Source organism: Eutrema salsugineum, unplaced genomic scaffold (genome assembly GCF_000478725.1).
Source record: "Eutrema salsugineum unplaced genomic scaffold, Eutsalg1_0 scaffold_18, whole genome shotgun sequence".
NCBI classification, from domain to species: Eukaryota; Viridiplantae; Streptophyta; class Magnoliopsida; order Brassicales; family Brassicaceae; genus Eutrema; species Eutrema salsugineum.
Genome location: NW_006256846.1, coordinates 2,885,895 through 2,892,409, shown reverse-complemented (window position 1 = coordinate 2,892,409; position 6,515 = coordinate 2,885,895).

The following is a 6,515-nucleotide window of genomic DNA, read 5'->3' as shown; positions in this document are numbered from 1 at the left end:
CAAGGATGATGAAATTCTAGAGCAGAGGCTTAAAGACGTTGAAGAAGGAGAGGCGAAGAATACAATAACCCTCCGTAATGCACTTAAAGAAAGACGAGGCTGTAGTGTCCTGATTGAAGATTTGGAGAGAGATTTCAAAGATAGCAAGTAGTAATCTGACGAAGACAGGCTGGAAATGAATGAAGAGATGGCAAAAATCACAAACAAGACTGAGAAAGTTGTCTATGTTTTAAAAGAAGTTGAAGAGAAAGTTGAAAATTTAAAGATCATAAGGGGTATGATCTGAACTCTGGAACCAATGATTTGGATACCCAAGACATGCCTGAAAACCATTGGAATCAAGAGAAAAAACAATGGAGAAGGAGAGAATGAAGAAGAAAGCATGGTGAGCTGGGAGAAGCTGACAGTGCCTGCGACGTCTTCACCCGCGGCCACGACCAGTTCCACCGCGGCCCAAAGCATTTCAACCGCGGCCAAGCCTGATTTTTCAGACTGGGAGTCTTTTCAACCTCTTTCTGAAACACCTTCAACTGAAGACCGACCCCTTGTAACCAGACCAAGGTGGTTTGATCAAGCTGTCTTCTCAATCACTGCACAAGCATCAAAAGAAAAGGAGGAATCCAACACTTATGCATCTTACAACATCGTTTACACTTGTGACAATGAGCTTCAAGAGCAATTCTCAGAAGATGAAGAGTAAGTTTTGTTTGTTGAAAATTCAAACCCTGGGAAGAATTCATCTGCTGACAACTCAGAACCAATAACCAAGAGCATATCCAGAGAGAGACTGATCGAATCCAACAAGTTTTTGAAGTCCATTCCTCTCTACTATGGATTCGATGACATCTGGAAGCAAGGCTGCCTTCAAGTATTCTTCAGATACAGCAAGGAGACTAAGGAGAACATTTTTACCTATTTCAGGAGAGCCAGGTATCTATCTTTTCCTAGATCATCACCTGAAGCAGCTGTTTACAGGATCCATCTCAAATACCCCCAAGAAGCCAGTGACTACACAAACAAGATCAGAAAAGAAGCACTTGAAGAGTTCAATCAAGTAGTTCAGACTCTGCCCAAAAGAATTTCGTTTGCCAAAGCATGTAGAGACTATATGATCGGCCATATCTTCAGTGATAGCAAATAGTCTATCCAAGAAATGAAAGACTTATTCACACACATGCCCAAGAACGTAGACCAGTCCAAACTCTGCACAAAGTTCAAGACAAAGTTCAATTTCTTATTTCTTGTGACATTAGAGGTGAAAGATACCTCAATATTCTTTGTGATTCTGGAGCTTGCATAAACATGATGTCCAAAGCTACTGCTTTGAGACTTGGTGATGGTGGTGTGTTGTGGGTGTCAAGTTTTACCCTAATTGAAATCAATAGCCGCTAGTGCACAGCTGATCGATTGTAGTACTTAGGGATCGAATCCACAGGGAAGGAGGATCTTTTCCTGCAAAAAGCCTTTGAAATAAGTTAAAGTAAGGAAGTCTAGCACAAAAACGGTTTTGTGGGGGTTTGGTAGTGTGTTTAAAATCTAAAAACGAAACCTTAAAAGAGAATACGGAAATTAAATGGCGTAATAACTAAACTTAACGAAAATAACTAAAAATAATAAAAACGGATATTCTAATGCTTAAATGAAAATGAACTAAAAGGAAAGACAATATTGAACTAAAGCTTGAAAGAAAATCGGTGTAAATCAATGGAGAAGAAAGCGTTGGGGTTCAGGGAAGTTTTCTCAGGGGTACGAACGATTCAAAATATTGCTAGAGATTAAATTGATAAGATCTTAGCTTAAACTTTTCGAACTGGAGTCACGGACGTATGAATACGCCACTGTCATGATCATAGACAACTATCTCTCTCAACCCTGACCAGTAGGTTTCCACTCTGGCCCTGGAAGAGAAGAGATGCATTATGTTTAAGACTCGTCCTAATTCACAAATCGCCCATAGGTAGGTTTCCACTCCTATGGTTGTTTTGCTCTCCTAAACTAGATCTGATATCTGATGAACACTTTCGTGTCACCAAGCATCTGGATCAGATTGTAGTTCATGACGCTACCCTCATGCAGTAAAAACGAATTCAGAAGAAAAAGTTCTAAGATTCAGCTCAATAGCCAATGGAATCCTCACCGAACATATAAATCCCCATCGAAAATCCCTTAATCCCAACAATAAAACTACTCAGACATAATGAACGAAATCAAAGACATAATATTAAGAAGTAGAATAGAAACCGAAATTGAAAAAGAAAGAACAAGGGTTCAAGAGAACAAATCTCTCTCTCCCTAAAATCTAAAGCAAAAAACAATAAAAGTTTGAAAGATGATATGAGGTTACTAGGTTACACACGATTTCTAGGGCTCCTAAGACATGTATTTAGAGTGCTCAAGACCTCTCTGGACGTCACTTAGGGTTTCTCCAAATGCGGGCTTCAGAAATGGGCTTTTTGGGCTTGGAAGTTGAAGGCCGCGGTCGGGAGTGCTTTGACCGCGGGGAATGTGTGGTTAGCCGCGGTCGGGATGCTCCTGACCGCGGGAAAATGCTTGTTGGCTGCGGGTGGAAGTGCTGGCCAGCTGGTTTACGGGACATCTTGCTCTTCGCGTATCTTTTGATTGAACCGTTGGATTGCCAAGCTGTAAAGTGCACTGGAAAGCTGATACTTCCATCTTTAAGGTCTCCAAATTTGATCTGGATCAGACGGTGAGAAGGCCTTCAATCAGGGGTGAACTTCTGACGGTTTGACTCTGAGCTGAAATCTGGTTTTCTATCCATTTTGTTAAGCTTTTCCCTAAGTTACCTGAAAAGAGTCTTGAAACTAAAAATACTAGAAAAACGTAATAAAAGTACTTAAAAGCAATTAAAAACATAGAAAAAGTATTTCAAAACGATCCATAAAAGTGGTCAAAATTACGATGTTATCACTTGCCATTAAGCACATTTCAAGTACCAGGACAAAGATTAGCTTAGCAGATGATTCAAGTGCAACTCCAAGAGGGATAGCCCAAGATATTCATTGCATAGCACCTGTCGATCTATACATAGTGAAGACCAAAGATGACTCATATCCAGTTATCCTTGGATGGCCTTTCTTAGCAACTGCTGGAGCCATCATGGATTGGCCAACCGGAGAGTTTCTTTTGCAAATATCGAGAAGGACATCTTTTATGAAGCTACACCACTTAAGAGCAAAGGAGGAAAGCATAAAGCTCAGGCATTTGAACCAGAAGAACTCTGGAGTGATGAAGAACCTGCAAGAGAGAACATGACGATTTCGAAAAGGACTTGTCTTAGGACAAGATCCTATTTGAACTAAGTCTTTTTCTTTGCAAAGTCTAGCTAAGGACTATAAACTAAAGCGCTTGATGGGAGGCAACCCATTTAGGTACTTATTTATTTTTATTTTAACTTTCTTTTTTTATTGAAGTTTTGTTTTTATTCTATTACAGTCTTTAGTATGCATAAAAAACGAAAAAAAAAGGGACCTGACCGGGGCCAAAGGAGGTTCAGTCGCGGCCAGCAAGTGTTCCACCGTGGCCGCGACACCTTGGCCTGTGGTCAGCATCAGTCCGGCCACTCTTGGCCACTTCCACCTCTACCTTAATCAAATGGGGGCTGATTCGGATTCCTGAAAACCATTTGATCAAGCACCACTCCACATCAATCACCATCCATCATTCAAAATCCTACCACCTCACAATCCATCACCAACACCGGGTAAGTTTTCTTTTCCTTCATCTTTTAAATTTTTATATACTCTATTTCTCATCCTTGCCTGATTGATTCACACTGGGGACAGTGTGATTTAAGTCGGGGGAGGGGGGGGGAGGATTCCATCCCTTTCTAACCACCTTTTCTTGCATGAGCCTTTGCATTCTGCATTTTCCTTTAAACCTTTTTCATTTTTTCGGTTTTCTTAAAACTTTTGAAAAGTCTTTTGAGTGTCAAAAAGTGTTTTCAAAGGTCAAATCGATGATGATAGCCAACCTGATCACTTATACACCATCAGTCCATAAAAAGCTCTTTCAAGGTTTAGTACTAGACTAGGCGGTAGCTAGAGTACTTACACTACGAAATCCCACCAGAGGACTTCTATTCATGGAAATCTTTTCTGACATGGTATAGTAGTTCATTTTAGTTGGACTTAATCTTGACATCTAATTTTCTCATCAATGGTTTTAAGAAGGCATCATGATATACATCTTGGACGACATCTTTACCTTATTGTTACCAACTCTTTGTTGTCCTACATGGACAGTTCATCTTTAGCTGGTACTTTACCCTTAACCCAAACCTTCATGTTCAAACCTCATGCACTCTCTTTTAAGTCTATGTTGACAGATATGTGCAAAAATGCCGGAGAGGGAGGAATAACATAGTTTTCAGTCACTGAGGAGAAGGACTGAATGAAACCGGGAAGAAGTGTACCAAGCAACCTCAGCAAGCCTCATGATGTTTCAAAAATCTCATTCTTAAAGGTAATTTATTGGCTCCCTAAGACTCTAAGTCAAAAGGCGGTTTCCCCTTTCCAAAAAAAACAAAAAAAGAGAAAACGAAAAAAAGGAAAGGAAACCAAGAGCCTAAAGAGTCGTAGAAGCCAAAATCATTTGAGCAAAGGCAATAGGTATTCACTTAAGGAGTTATGGATTCACAACCTGGACAAAAATCCAAGTCTGGGGGAGTTATAAGGAGAACCTGAAGAAAAGAGATCAGAAATCTTGAAGAAAGGAGAATCTGACTGGAAACTGTGGGATATCAACAGCTCCATCCTCTCTAGATGTTTTGCATAATATCATGTCTCTCCAAAAAAAAGTAACCCTAAATACATCAAGCTTCACCATTTAAAAGCTTTTTGATACCTAGCCTTGAATGCCTTATTTAATATCTTTTTGATGAGAATCACTGAAACCTTTAATGAATGTTAAGAGCTAGTTGACTATAAATTAGTTCTAAGTGTGTGGATTTTCGCATGACGAATTAACGGCTTAGTTATGTTTGTATTTTGGTGAGAATTTTCTAGACGTGATCTGATTGATGCATTGTCCATAATTAAGGTCTAGAGGTATGGTTGCTGATATTTTTGAGTTCTCTCTCATTTCTGTTGAATGATATTTTTCAGATTGGATCTTGTTTTGTTTGAGGACAAACAAAGTCTAAGTTTGGAGGAGTTGAAATAACACCGTATTTGTACCCATTTTCACCATTGATTTCAAATGTTTTTTCAAAGGTTTTAATCAATTTTAGGAACTTTTATTATGATTTTTCTATATTTGTAGTTTCAAGGCTCTTTTCAGGAAACTTAGGGAAAAAGATGGCAAAATGGAAGAAATCAACATTTTTAGCTCAGATGTCAGAAGTTTAGCCTCAAATGAAGACTTTTTCACCATCTGATTCAGCTCAAATTTTGAGACATTCAAGAAGAGACAACCAGCTTTCCTTAACACTTTACATCAGCAAGATCCAACGGTGCAATCAAACGATACATGGAGAACAAGTTGACCAAATTCACCAGTCTCGGAAGACTCTCACCCGCAGCAACAAGTGTTTTGCCTGCCCCGGATGACTTTCACCCCCGGTGGACCATTTCGGAGCCACAAGGCCCAACATCAAAGCCCATTTCGCCAATCCTCTTCAGAGAAGCCCTAAATGAGACCGGGAAGACCTTAGGACCTATAAATACATTTCTTAGCAGTCCTAAACGGGTGTGTGCTTCTGTAATGAGATTTTAAGCCACCAAACTTTATTTTTCTAGGGTTTGGCGATGGAGAAGGGGATTCTTCCCTTGATCCATTGTTCTTTCTCCTTTTTATCTAATTAGCTTTTCTATTTCATCTTTTGCATTCTTTCATGTCTTTTATCATTCCTTGCATCATGTAGATCTGTCACAGAGAGTCAAGTTGTTGAAGAGTTATCGATAGGCATACATGTTCGATTAGGATTTCTAAGTTTCTAGACCATATTCTGGATCTCATCTCTTCTAAGTTGTTCATATTGCATGAGAGTAGATTCATGACCTATTCTTTGAGCCTAGGATCGATTAGAGCCACGAGAGTGTTGTATCAGATCATCCATACCTAGCTTCAGAAGAATATAATCGCTACAGGGGTTGAGAGCTATCTGTAGAGAAGATGGGAGCAGACGAATTCAATAGTTAATGCATGATCTTATTTCTGGCATGAGAGCGACAATTAATTTTCAGATTTGAGTGATTAGTTGATTAAGATGGCGAGAGTTGGTTAATCATACACATGTCTATTCCTGTTTGATGCTGCTAGGGTTGACTTCGCGGCTTCATGTTTTAGTTTTATAACCCTAGATATCTGCAAGTGCACAACAGTGCGTTGTAGTACTTAAGGTGTCAATCCACAGAGAATCCACGTTTTACCTGCAGAACCTTAGAACCAGAAATAGTAAACGAAGTCTAAGACGAAAAACGGGTTTTGGATAGGTTGTGCGATTTCTATATATGTATTTTAAAAAGGGATTTGAAAAGGGATTGAAAAGGGTTTTA